Genomic DNA, 12,431 nt, shown 5'->3' on the forward strand with positions numbered 1-12,431 from the left:
AGATGCCTAATTTTACACTTACTCATGTACTTTAGTGTATAAAACAAAGCAGGAGTGTCAGGATGCCTTGCCTTGCCATCACCTCCAAGCCTACGTAACCAAGCCCGACTAGCACAGTCGCTAGAGCATAAGACTATTAATCTTAGGGTCATGTATTTGAGCTCCATGTTGGGCAGTTGTTTTTTTCTCTTCCTGTACCATTGTATGTGGAACAGTGTATACTTGCATCACCACAGCGCAAATGGCTGTCCTCACTTTCACAAAATGCACTGCCCTATCAGCAAAAACTCAGGAATGTATTGACCGGGAATTAAACCCGGCCTCCCACGTGGCCGGCTAGATTTCTACCACTGAACCACCAATGATCCACAGATGCTTAATTTTAGACTTACTCATGTACTTTAGTGTACAAAACAAAGCAGGAGAGTCAGGATGCCTTGCCTTGCCATCACCACAACTCCTCGGTTACCAAGCATTGCTAACTTAGTCGGTAAAGCATGAGACTCTTAATCTCAGGGTCGTGGGTTCGAGCCCCACATTGGGCGGATGTTTTTTTTCTTTTCCTGTACCATTGTATGTGGAACACTGTCAACTTGCACCACCACAGCGCAAATGACTGTCCTCACTTTCACAAAATGCACTGCCATATCAGCAAAAACTCAGGACTGCATTGGCCGGGAATCAAACCCAGCCCTCCCGCGCGGCAGGCGAGAATTCTACCACAGAACCACCAATGCTCCACAAATACTTAATTTTACACTTACTCGTGTACTTTAGTGTATGAAACAAAGCAGGAGTGTCAGGATGCCTTGCCTTGCCATCACCTCCATACATTCTCAACCAAGCCTGGCTAGCTCAGTCGGTAGAGCATGAGACTCTTAATCTCAGGGTCGTGGGTTCGAGCAACACGTTGGGCAGATTCTTTTTCTTTTCCTGCACCATTGTATGTGGAACACTGTATACTTGCACCACAACAGCGCAAATGGCTGTCCTCACTTTCACAAAATACACTGCCATATCAGCAAAAACTCAGGACTGCATTGGCCGGGAATCGATTCCGGGCCTCACGCGTGGCAGGCGAGAATTCTACCACTGAACCACCAATGCTCAACAGATGCCTAATTTTACACTTACTCATGTACTTTAGTGTATAAAACAAAGCAGGAGTGTCAGGATGCCTTGCCTTGCCATCACCACAACTCCTCGGTTACCAAGCATTGCTAACTCAGTCGGTAAAGCATGAGACTCTTAATCTCAGGGTCGTGGGTTCGAGCCCCACATTGGGCGGATGTTTTTTTTCTTTTCCTGTACCATTGTATGTGGAACACTGTCAACTTGCACCACCACAGCGCAAATGGCTGTCCTCATTTTCACAAAATGCACTGCCATATCAGCAAAATTTCAGGACTGCATTGGCCGGGAATCTAACAAAGGCCTCCCGCGTGGCAGGCGAGAATTCTACCACTGAACCACCAATGCTCCACAGATACTTAATATTACACTTACTCGTGTACTTTAGTGTATGAAACAAAGCAGGAGAGTCAGGATGCCTTGCCATCACCTCCATACATCCTCAACCAAGCCTGGCTAGCTCAGTCGGTAGAGCATGAGACTCTTAATCTTAGGGTCGTGGGTTCGAGCCACACGTTGGGCGGATGTTTTTTCTTTTCCTGTACCATTGTATGTGGAACACTGTATACTTGCACCACAACAGCGCAAATGGCTGTCCTCACTTTCACAAAATACACTGCCATATCAGCAAAAACTCAGGACTGCATTGGCCGGGAATCGATTCCGGGCCTCACGCGTGGCAGGCGAGAATTCTACCACTGAACTACCAATGCTCCACAGATGCCTAATTTTACACTTACTCATGTACTTTAGTGTATAAAATAAAGCAGGAGTGTCAGGATGCCTTGCCATCACCTCCAAGCCTACGTAACCAAGCCCGACTAGCACAGTCGCTAGAGCATAAGACTATTAATCTTAGGGTCATGTATTTGAGCTCCATGTTGGGCAGTTGTTTTTTTCTCTTCCTGTACCATTGTATGTGGAACAGTGTATACTTGCATCACCACAGCGCAAATGGCTGTCCTCACTTTCACAAAATGCACTGCCCTATCAGCAAAAACTCAGGAATGTATTGACCGGGAATTAAACCCGGCCTCCCACGTGGCCGGCTAGATTTCTACCACTGAACCACCAATGATCCACAGATGCTTAATTTTAGACTTACTCATGTACTTTAGTGTACAAAACAAAGCAGGAGAGTCAGGATGCCTTGCCTTGCCATCACCACAACTCCTCGGTTACCAAGCATTGCTAACTTAGTCGGTAAAGTATGAGACTCTTAATCTCAGGGTTGTGGGTTCGAGCCCCACATTGGGCGGATGTTTTTTTTCTTTTCCTGTACCATTGTATGTGGAACACTGTCAACTTGCACCACCACAGCGCAAATGGCTGTCCTCACTTTCACAAAATGCACTGCCATATCAGCAAAAACTCAGGACTGCATTGGCCGGGAATCAAACCATGGCCTCCCGCGCGGCAGGCGAGTATTCTACCACTGAACCACCAATGCTCCACAGGTACTTAATTTTACACTTACTCGTGTACTTTAGTGTATGAAACAAAGCAGGCGTGTCAGGATGCCTTGCCTTGCCATCACCTCCATACATACGCAACCAAGCCTGGCTAGCTCAGTCGGTAGAGCATGAGACTCTTAATCTCAGGGTCGTGGGTTTGAGCCCCACGTTGGGCGGATGATTTTTCTTTTCCTGTACCATTGTATGTGGAACACTGTATACTTGCACCACAACAGCGCAAATGGCTGTCCTCACTTTCACAAAATACACTGCCCTATCAGCAAAAACTCAGGAATGTATTGACCGTGAATTGAACCCGGCCTCCCACGTGGCCGGCTAGATTTCTACCACTGAACCACCAATGATCCACAGATGCTTAATTTTAGACTTACTCATGTACTTTAGTGTACAAAACAAAGCAGGAGAGTCAGGATGCCTTGCCTTGCCATCACCACAACTCCTCGGTTACCAAGCATTGCTAACTTAGTCGGTAAAGTATGAGACTCTTAATCTCAGGGTTGTGGGTTCGAGCCAAACATTGGGCTTTTTTTTTTTTTTTCTTTTCCTGTACCATTGTATGTGGAACACTGTCAACTTGCACCACCACAGCGCAAATGGCTGTCCTCACTTTCACAAAATGCACTGCCATATCAGCAAAAATTCAGGACTTCATTGGCCGGAAATCAAACCCGGGCCTCCCGCGTGGCAGGCGAGAATTCTACCACTGAACCACCAATGCTCCACAGATACTTAATTTTACACTTACTCGTGTACTTTAGTGTATGAAACAAAGCAGGCGTGTCAGGATGCCTTGCCTTGCCATCACCTCCATACATACTCAACCAAGCCTGGCTAGCTCAGTCGGTAGAGCATGAGACTCTTAATCTCAGGGTCGTGGGTTAGAGCCCCACGTTGGGCGGATGTTTTTTCTTTTCCTGTACCATTGTATGTGGAACACTGTATACTTACACCACCACAGCGCAAATGGCTGTCCTCACTTTCACAAAATACACTGCCATATCAGCAAAAACTCAAGACTGCATTGGCCGGGAATCGATTCCGGGCCTCACGCGTGGCAGGCGAGAATTCTACCACTTAACCACCAATGCTAAACAGATGCCTAATTTCACACTTACTCATGTACTTTAGTGTATAAAACAAAGCAGGAGTGTCAGGATGCCTTGCCTTGCCATCACCTCCAAGCCTACGTAACCAAGCCCGACTAGCACGGTAAAGCATGAGACTCTTAATCTCAGGGTCGTGGGTTCGAGCCCCACGTTGGGCGGATGTTTTTTCTTTTCCTGCACCATTGTATGTGGAACACTGTATACTTGCACCACCACAGCGCAAATGGCTGTCCTCACTTTCACAAAATACACTGCCATATCAGCAAAAACTCAGGACTGCATTGGCCGGGAATCGATTCCGGGCCTCACGCGTGGCAGGCGAGAATTCTACCACTGAACCACCAATGCTCCACAGATGCCTAATTTTACACTTACTCATGTACTTTAGTGTATAAAACAAAGCAGGAGTGTCAGGATGCCTTGCCTTGCCATCACCTCCAAGCCTACGTAACCAAGCCCGACTAGCACAGTCGCTAGAGCATAAGACTATTAATCTTAGGATCATGTATTTGAGCTCCATGTTGGGCAGTTGTTTTTTTCTCTTCCTGTACCATTGTATGTGGAACAGTGTATACTTGCATCACCACAGCGCAAATGGCTGTCCTCACTTTCACAAAATGCACTGCCCTATCAGCAAAAACGCAGGAATGTATTGACCGGGAATTGAACCCGGCCTTCCACGTGGCCGGCTAGATTTCTACCACTGAACCACCAATGATCCACAGATGCTTATTTTTAGACTTACTCGTGTACTTTAGTGTACAAAACAAAGCAGGAGAGTCAGGATGCCTTGCCTTGCCATCACCACAACTCCTCGGTTACCAAGCATTGCTAACTCAGTCGGTAAAGCATGAGACTCTTAATCTCAGGGTCGTGGGTTCGAGCCCACATTGGGCGGATGTTTTTTTCTTTTCCTGTACCATTGTATGTGGAACACTGTCAACTTGCACCACCACAGCGCAAATGGCTGTACTCACTTTCACAAAATGCACTGCCATATCAGCAAAAACTCAGGACTGCATTGGCCTGGAATTGAACCCAGGCCTCCCGCATGGCAGGCGAGAATTTTACCACTGAACCACCAATGCTCCACAGATAATTAATTTTACACTTACTCGTGTACTTTAGTGTATGAAACAAAGCAGGAGAGTCAGGATGCCTTGCCATCACCTCCATACATTCTCAACCAAGCCTGGCTAGCTCAGTCGGTAGAGCATGAAACTCTTAATCTCAGGGTCGTGGGTTCGAGCCACACGTTGGGCGGATGTTTTTTCTTTTCCTGTACCATTGTATGTGGAACACTGTATACTTGCACCACAACAGCGCAAATGGCTGTCGTCACTTTCACAAAATACACTGCCATATCAGCAAAAACTCAGGAATGCATTGGCCGGGAATCGATTCCGGGCCTCACGCGTGGCAGGCGAGAATTCTACCACTGAACCACCAATGCTCCACAGATGCCTAATTTTACACTTACTCATGTACTTTAGTGTATAAAACAAAGCAGGAGTGTCAGGATGCCTTGCCATCACCTCCAAGCCTACGTATCCAAGCCCGACTAGCACAGTCGCTAGAGCATAAGACTATTAATCTTAGGGTCATGTATTTGAGCTCCATGTTGGGCAGTTGTTTTTTTCTCTTCCTGTACCATTGTATGTGGAACAGTGTATACTTGCATCACCACAGCGCAAATGGCTGTCCTCACTTTCACAAAATGCACTGCCCTATCAGCAAAAACTCAGGAATGTATTGACCGGGAATTAAACCCGGCCTCCCACGTGGCCGGCTAGATTTCTACCACTGAACCACCAATGATCCACAGATGCTTAATTTTAGACTTACTCATGTACTTTAGTGTACAAAACAAAGCAGGAGAGTCAGGATGCCTTGCCTTGCCATCACCACAACTCCTCGGTTACCAAGCACTGCTAACTTAGTCGGTAAAGCATGAGACTCTTAATCTCAGGGTCGTGGGTTCGAGCCCCACATTGGGCGGATGTTTTTTTACTTTTCCTGTACCATTGTATGTGGAACACTGTCAACTTGCACCACCACAGCGCAAATGGCTGTCCTCACTTTCACAAAATGCACTGCCTTATCAGCACTGCATTGGCCGGGAATCAAACACAGGCCTCCCGCGCGGCAGGCGAGAATTCTACCACTGAACCACCAATGCTCCACAGATACTTAATTTTACACTTACTCATGTACTTTAGTGTATGAAACAAAGCAGGAGTGTGAGGATGCCTTGCCTTGCCATCACCTCCATACATTCTCAACCAAGCCTGGCTAGTTCAGTTGGTAGAGCATGAGACTCTTAATCTCAGGGTTGTGGGTTCGAGCCCCACATTGGGCTTTTTTTTTTTTCTTTTCCTGTACCATTGTATGTGGAACACTGTCAGCTTGCACCACCACAGCGCAAATGGCTGTCCTCACTTTCACAAAATGCACTGCCATATCAGCATAAATTCAGGACTTCATTGGCCTGGAATCGAACCCAGGCCTCCCGCGTGGCAGGCGAGAATTCTACCACTGAACCACCAATGCTCCACAGATACTTAATTTTACACTTACTCGTGTACTTTAGTGTATGAAACAAAGCAGGCGTGTCAGGATGCCTTGCCTTGCCATCACCTCCATACATACTCAACCAAGCCTGGCTAGCTCAGTCGGTAGAGCATGAGACTCTTAATCTCAGGGTCGTGGGTTAGAGCCCCACGTTGGGCGGATGTTTTTTCTTTTCCTGTACCATTGTATGTGGAGCACTGTATACTTACAATACCACAGCGCAAATGGCTGTCCTCACTTTCACAAAATACACTGCCATATCAGCAAAAACTCAAGACTTCATTGGCCGGGAATCGATTCCGGGCCTCACGCGTGGCAGGCGAGAATTCTACCACTTAACCACCAATGCTAAACAGATGCCTAATTTCACACTTACTCATGTACTTTAGTGTATAAAACAAAGCAGGAGTGTCAGGAAGCCTTGCCTTGCCATCACCTCCAAGCCTACGTAACCAAGCCCGACTAGCACGGTAGAGCATGAGACTCTTAATCTCAGGGTCGTGGGTTCGAGCCCCACGTTGGGCGGATGTTTTTTCTTTTCCTGCACCATTGTATGTGGAACACTGTATACTTGCACCACCACAGCGCAAATGGCTGTCCTCACTTTCACAAAATACACTGCCATATCAGCAAAAACTCAGGACTGCATTGGCCGGGAATCGATTCCGGGCCTCACGCGTGGCAGGCGAGAATTCTACCACTGAACCACCAATGCTCCACAGATGCCTAATTTTACACTTACTCATGTACTTTAGTGTATAAAACAAAGCAGGAGTGTCAGGATGCCTTGCCATCACCTCCAAGCCTACGTAACCAAGCCCGACTAGCACAGTCGCTAGAGCATAAGACTATTAATCTTAGGGTCATGTATTTGAGCTCCATGTTGGGCAGTTGTTTTTTTCTCTTCCTGTACCATTGTATGTGGAACAGTGTATACTTGCATCACCACAGCGCAAATGGCTGTCCTCACTTTCACAAAATGCACTGCCCTATCAGCAAAAACTCAGGAATGTATTAACCGGGAATTAAACCCGGCCTCCCACGTGGCCGGCTAGATTTCTACCACTGAACCACCAATGATCCACAGATGCTTAATTTTAGACTTACTCATGTACTTTAGTGTACAAAACAAAGCAGGAGAGTCAGGATGCCTTGCCTTGCCATCACCACAACTCCTCGGTTACCAAGCATTGCTAACTCAGTCGGTAAAGCATGAGACTCTTAATCTCAGGGTCGTGGGTTCGAGCCCCACATTGGGCGGATGTTTTTTTTCTTTTCCTGTACCATTGTATGTGGAACACTGTCAACTTGCACCACCACAGCGCAAATGGCTGTCCTCACTTTCACAAAATGCACTGCCATATCAGCACTGCATTGGCCGGGAATCAAACCCAGGCCTCCCGCGCGGCAGGCGAGAATTCTACCACTGCACCACCAATGCTCCACAGATACTTAATTTTACACTTACTCGTGTACTTTAGTGTATGAAACAAAGCAGGAGTGTCAGGATGCCTTGCCTTGCCATCACCTCCTTACATTCTCAACCAAGCCTGGCTAGCTCAGTCGGTAGAGCATGAGACTCTTAATCTCAGGGTCGTGGGTTCAAGCCCCACGTTAGGTGGATGTTTCTTCTTTTCCAGTACCATTGTATGTGGATACACTGTATACTTGCACCACCACAGCGCAAATGGCTGTCCTCACTTTCACAAAATGCACTGCCATATCAGCAAAAACTCAGGACTGCATTGGCCTGGAATCGAACCCAGGCCTCCCGCATGGCAGGTGATAATTTTACCACTGAACCACCAATGCTCCACAGATAATTAATTTTACACTTACTCGTGTACTTTAGTGTATGAAACAAAGCAGGAGTGTCAGGATGACTTGCCTTGCCATCACCTCCATACATTCTCAACCAAGCCTGGCTAGCTCAGTCGGTAGAGCATGAGACTCTTAATCTCAGGATCGTGGGTTCGAGACACACGTTGAGCGGATGTTTTTTCTTTTCCTGTACCATTGTATGTGGAACACTGTATACTTGCACCACAACAGCGCAAATGGCTGTCCTCACTTTCACAAAATACACTGCCATATCAGCAAAAACTCAGGACTGCATTGGCTGGGAATCGATTCCGGGCCTCACGCGTGGCAGGCGAGAATTCTACCACTGAACCACCAATGCTCCACAGATGCCTAATTTTACACTTACTCATGTACTTTAGTGTATAAAACAAAGCAGGAGTGTCAGGATGCCTTGCCTTGCCATCACCACAACTCCTCTTTTACCAAGCATTGCTAACTCAGTCGGTAAAGCATGAGACTCTTAATCTCAGGGTCGTGGGTTCGAGCCCTACATTGGGCGGATGTTTTTTTTCTTTTCCTGTACCATTGTATGTGGAACACTGTATACTTGCACCACCACAGCGCAAATGGCTGTCCTCACTTTCACAAAATGCACTGCCATATCAGCAAAAATTCAGGACTGCATTGGCCGGGAATCGAACAAAGGCCTCCCGCGTGGCAGGCGAGAATTCTACCACTGAACCACCAATGCTCCACAGATACTTAATTTTACACTTACTCGTGTACTTTAGTGTATGAAACAAAGCAGGAGAGTCAGGATGCCTTGCAATCACCTCCATACATTCTCAACCAAGCCTGGCTAGCTAAGTCGGTAGAGCATGAGACTCTTAATCTCAGGGTCGTGGGTTCGAGCCACACGTTGGGCGGATGTTTTTACTTTTCCTGTACCATTGTAAGTGGAACACTGTATACTTGCACCACAACAGCGCAAATGGCTGTCGTCACTTTCACAAAATACACTGCCATATCAGCAAAAACTCAGGACTGCATTGGCCGGGAATCGATTCCGGGCCTCACGCGTGGCAGTCGAGAATTCTACCACTGAACCACCAATGCTCCACAGATGCCTAATTTTACACTTACTCATGTACTTTAGTGTATAAAACAAAGCAGGAGTGTCAGGATGCCTTGCCTTGCCATCACCTCCAAGCCTACGTAACCAAGCCCGACTAGCACAGTCGCTAGAGCATAAGACTATTAATCTTAGGGTCATGTATTTGAGCTCCATGTTGGGCAGTTGTTTTTTTCTCTTCCTGTACCATTGTATGTGGAACAGTGTATACTTGCATCACCACAGCGCAAATGGCTGTCCTCACTTTCACAAAATGCACTGCCCTATCAGCAAAAACTCAGGAATGTATTGACCGGGAATTGAACCCGGCCTCCCACGTGGCCGGCTAGATTTCTACCACTGAACCACCAATGATCCACAGATGCTTAATTTTAGACTTACTCTTGTACTTTAATGTACAAAACAAAGCTGGAAAGTCAGGATGCCTTGCCTTGCCATCACCACAACTCCTCGGTTTCCAAGCATTGCTAACTCAGTCGGTAAAGCATGAGACTCTTAATCTCTGGGTCGTGGGTTCGAGCCCCACATTGGGCGGATGTTTTTTTTCTTTTCCTGTACCATTGTATGTGGAACACTGTCAACTTGCACCACCACAGCGCAAATGGCTGTCCTCACTTTCACAAAATGCACTGCCATATCAGCAAAAACTCACGACTGCATTGGCCGGGAATCGGACCCAGGCCTCCCGCATGGCAGGCGAGAATTTTGCCACTGAACCACCAATGCTCCACAGATACTTAATTTTACACTTACTCGTGTACTTTAGTGTATGAAACAAAGCAGGAGTGTCAGGATGCCTTGCCTTGCCATGCCATCACCTCCATACATTCTCAACCAAGCCTGGCTAGCTCAGTCGGTAGAGCATGAGACTCTTAATCTCAGGGTCGTGGGTTTGAGCCACACGTTGGGCGGATGTTTTTTCTTTTCCTGTACCATTGTATGTGGAACACTGTATACTTGCACCACCACAGCGCAAATGGCTGTCCTCACTTTCACAAAATACACTGCCATATCAGCAAAAACTCAGAACTGCATTGGCCGGGAATCGATTCCGGGCCTCATGCGTGGCAGGCGAGAATTCTACCACTGAACCACCAATGCTCCACAGATACTTAATTTTACACTTACTCGTGTACTTTAGTGTATGAAACAAAGCAGGAGTGTCAGGATGCCTTGCCTTGCCATCAACTCCATACATTCTCAACCAAGCCTGGCTAGCTCAGTCGGTAGAGCATGAGACTCTTAATCTCAGGGTCGTTGGTTCGAGCCCCACGTTGGGCGGATGTTTTTTCTTTTCCTTTACCATTGTATGTGGAACAGTGTATACTTGCACCACCACAGCGCAAATGGCTGTCCTCACTTTCACAAAATACACTGCCATATCAGCAAAAACTCAGGACTGCATTGGCCGGGAATCGATTCCGGGCCTCACACGTGGCAGGCGAGAATTTTACCACTGAACCACCAATGCTCCACAGATGCCTAATTTTACACTTACTCATGTACTTTAGTGTATAAAACAAAGCAGGAGTGTCAGGATGCCTTGCCTTGCCATCACCTCCAAGCCTACGTAACCAAGCCCGACTAGCACAGTCGCTAGAGCATAAGACTATTAATCTTAGGGTCATGTATTTGAGCTCCATGTTGGGCAGTTGTTTTTTTCTCTTCCTGTACCATTGTATGTGGAACAGTGTATACTTGCATCACCACAGCGCAAATGGCTGTCCTCACTTTCACAAAATGCACTGCCCTATCAGCAAAAACTCAGGAATGTATTGACCGGAATTGAACCCGGCCTCCCACGTGGCCGGCTAGATTTCTGCCACTGAACCACCAATGATCCACAGATGCTTAATTTTAGACTTTCTCATGTACTTTAGTGTACAAAACAAAGCAGGAAAGTCAGGATGCCTTGCTTTGCCATCACCACAACTCCTCGGTTACCAAGCATTGCTAACTCAGTCGGTAAAGCATGAGACTCTTAATCTCTGGGTCGTGGGTTCGAGCCCCACATTGGGCGGATGTTTTTTTACTTTTCCTGTACCATTGTATGTGGAACACTGTCAACTTGCACCACCACAGCGCAAATGGCTGTCCTCACTTTCACAAAATGCACTGCCATATCAGCAAAAACTCAGGACTGCATTGGCCGGGAATCGAACCCGGGCTTCCCGCATGGCAGGCCTCAATTTTACCACTGAACCACCAATGCTCCACAGATACTTAATTTTACACTTACTCGTGTACTTTAGTGTATGAAACAAAGCAGGAGTGTCAGGATGCCTTGCCTTGCCATCACCTCCATACATTCTCAACCAAGCCTGGCTAGCTCAGTCGGTAGAGCATGAGACTCTTAATCTCAGGTTCGTGGGTTCGAGCCCCACGTTGGGCGGATGTTTTTTCTTTTCCTGTACCATTTTATGTGGAACACTGTATACTTGCACCACCACAGCGCAAATGGCTGTCCTCACTTTCACAAAACACACTGCCATATCAGCAAAAACTCAGAACTGCATTGGCCGGGAATCGATTCCGGGCCTCACGCGTGGCAGGCGAGAATTCTACCACTGAACCACCAATGCTCCACAGATACTTCATTTTACACTTACTAGTGTACTTTAGTGTATGAAACAAAGCAGGAGTGTCAGGTTGCCTTGCCTTGCCATCACCTCCATACATTCTCAACCAAGCCTGGCTAGCTCAGTCGGTAGAGCATGAGACTCTTAATCTCAGGGTCGTTGGTTCGAGCCCCACGTTGGGCGGATGTTTTTTCTTTTCCTTTATCATTGTATGTGGAACAGTGTATACTTGCACCACCACAGCGCAAATGGCTGTTCTCACTTTCACAAAATGCACTGCCATATCAGCAAAAACTCACGACTGCATTGGCCGGGAATCGTACCCGGGCCTCCCGCATGGCAGGCGAGAATTTTGCCACTGAACCACCAATGCTCCACAGATACTTAATTTTACACTTACTCGTGTACTTTAGTGTATGAAACAAAGCAGGAGTCTCAGGATGCCTTGCCTTGCCATGCCATCACCTCCATACATTCTCAACCAAGCCTGGCTAGCTCAGTCGGTAGAGCATGAGACTCTTAATCTCAGGGTCGTGGGTTTGAGCCACACGTTGGGCGGGTGTTTTTTCTTTTCCTGTACCATTGTATGTGGAACACTGTATACTTGCACCACCACAGCGCAAATGGCTGTCCT

General features: G+C 47.1%; 12 non-coding genes across 12 annotated transcripts; all 12 read left to right on the top strand.

The window, feature by feature from the left end:
• The first annotated feature begins 1,581 nt into the window (after positions 1-1,581).
• On the top strand, positions 1,582-1,654 carry TRNAK-CUU (transfer RNA lysine (anticodon CUU)). Its single transcript has one exon. It is a non-coding gene; the product is annotated as a tRNA-Lys (tRNA).
• A 1,034-nt stretch (positions 1,655-2,688) lies between these two features.
• Positions 2,689-2,761, top strand: TRNAK-CUU (transfer RNA lysine (anticodon CUU)). Its single transcript has one exon. It is a non-coding gene; the product is annotated as a tRNA-Lys (tRNA).
• A 670-nt stretch (positions 2,762-3,431) lies between these two features.
• TRNAK-CUU (transfer RNA lysine (anticodon CUU)) lies at positions 3,432-3,504 on the top strand. The gene has a single exon. It is a non-coding gene; the product is annotated as a tRNA-Lys (tRNA).
• Positions 3,505-4,902: 1,398 nt separating this feature from the next.
• TRNAK-CUU (transfer RNA lysine (anticodon CUU)) lies at positions 4,903-4,975 on the top strand. The gene has a single exon. It is a non-coding gene; the product is annotated as a tRNA-Lys (tRNA).
• Positions 4,976-5,998: 1,023 nt separating this feature from the next.
• Positions 5,999-6,071, top strand: TRNAK-CUU (transfer RNA lysine (anticodon CUU)). Its single transcript has one exon. It is a non-coding gene; the product is annotated as a tRNA-Lys (tRNA).
• Positions 6,072-6,369: 298 nt separating this feature from the next.
• On the top strand, positions 6,370-6,442 carry TRNAK-CUU (transfer RNA lysine (anticodon CUU)). Its single transcript has one exon. It is a non-coding gene; the product is annotated as a tRNA-Lys (tRNA).
• A 1,389-nt stretch (positions 6,443-7,831) lies between these two features.
• On the top strand, positions 7,832-7,904 carry TRNAK-CUU (transfer RNA lysine (anticodon CUU)). The gene has a single exon. It is a non-coding gene; the product is annotated as a tRNA-Lys (tRNA).
• A 2,152-nt stretch (positions 7,905-10,056) lies between these two features.
• Positions 10,057-10,129, top strand: TRNAK-CUU (transfer RNA lysine (anticodon CUU)). The gene has a single exon. It is a non-coding gene; the product is annotated as a tRNA-Lys (tRNA).
• Positions 10,130-10,426: 297 nt separating this feature from the next.
• TRNAK-CUU (transfer RNA lysine (anticodon CUU)) lies at positions 10,427-10,499 on the top strand. The gene has a single exon. It is a non-coding gene; the product is annotated as a tRNA-Lys (tRNA).
• Positions 10,500-11,537: 1,038 nt separating this feature from the next.
• Positions 11,538-11,610, top strand: TRNAK-CUU (transfer RNA lysine (anticodon CUU)). The gene has a single exon. It is a non-coding gene; the product is annotated as a tRNA-Lys (tRNA).
• Positions 11,611-11,907: 297 nt separating this feature from the next.
• Positions 11,908-11,980, top strand: TRNAK-CUU (transfer RNA lysine (anticodon CUU)). The gene has a single exon. It is a non-coding gene; the product is annotated as a tRNA-Lys (tRNA).
• Positions 11,981-12,282: 302 nt separating this feature from the next.
• Positions 12,283-12,355, top strand: TRNAK-CUU (transfer RNA lysine (anticodon CUU)). The gene has a single exon. It is a non-coding gene; the product is annotated as a tRNA-Lys (tRNA).
• The last annotated feature ends 76 nt before the right edge of the window (positions 12,356-12,431 follow it).

This window comes from Pseudophryne corroboree, chromosome 3, assembly GCF_028390025.1.
Source record: "Pseudophryne corroboree isolate aPseCor3 chromosome 3, aPseCor3.hap2, whole genome shotgun sequence".
Classification (NCBI taxonomy): Eukaryota; Metazoa; Chordata; class Amphibia; order Anura; family Myobatrachidae; genus Pseudophryne; species Pseudophryne corroboree.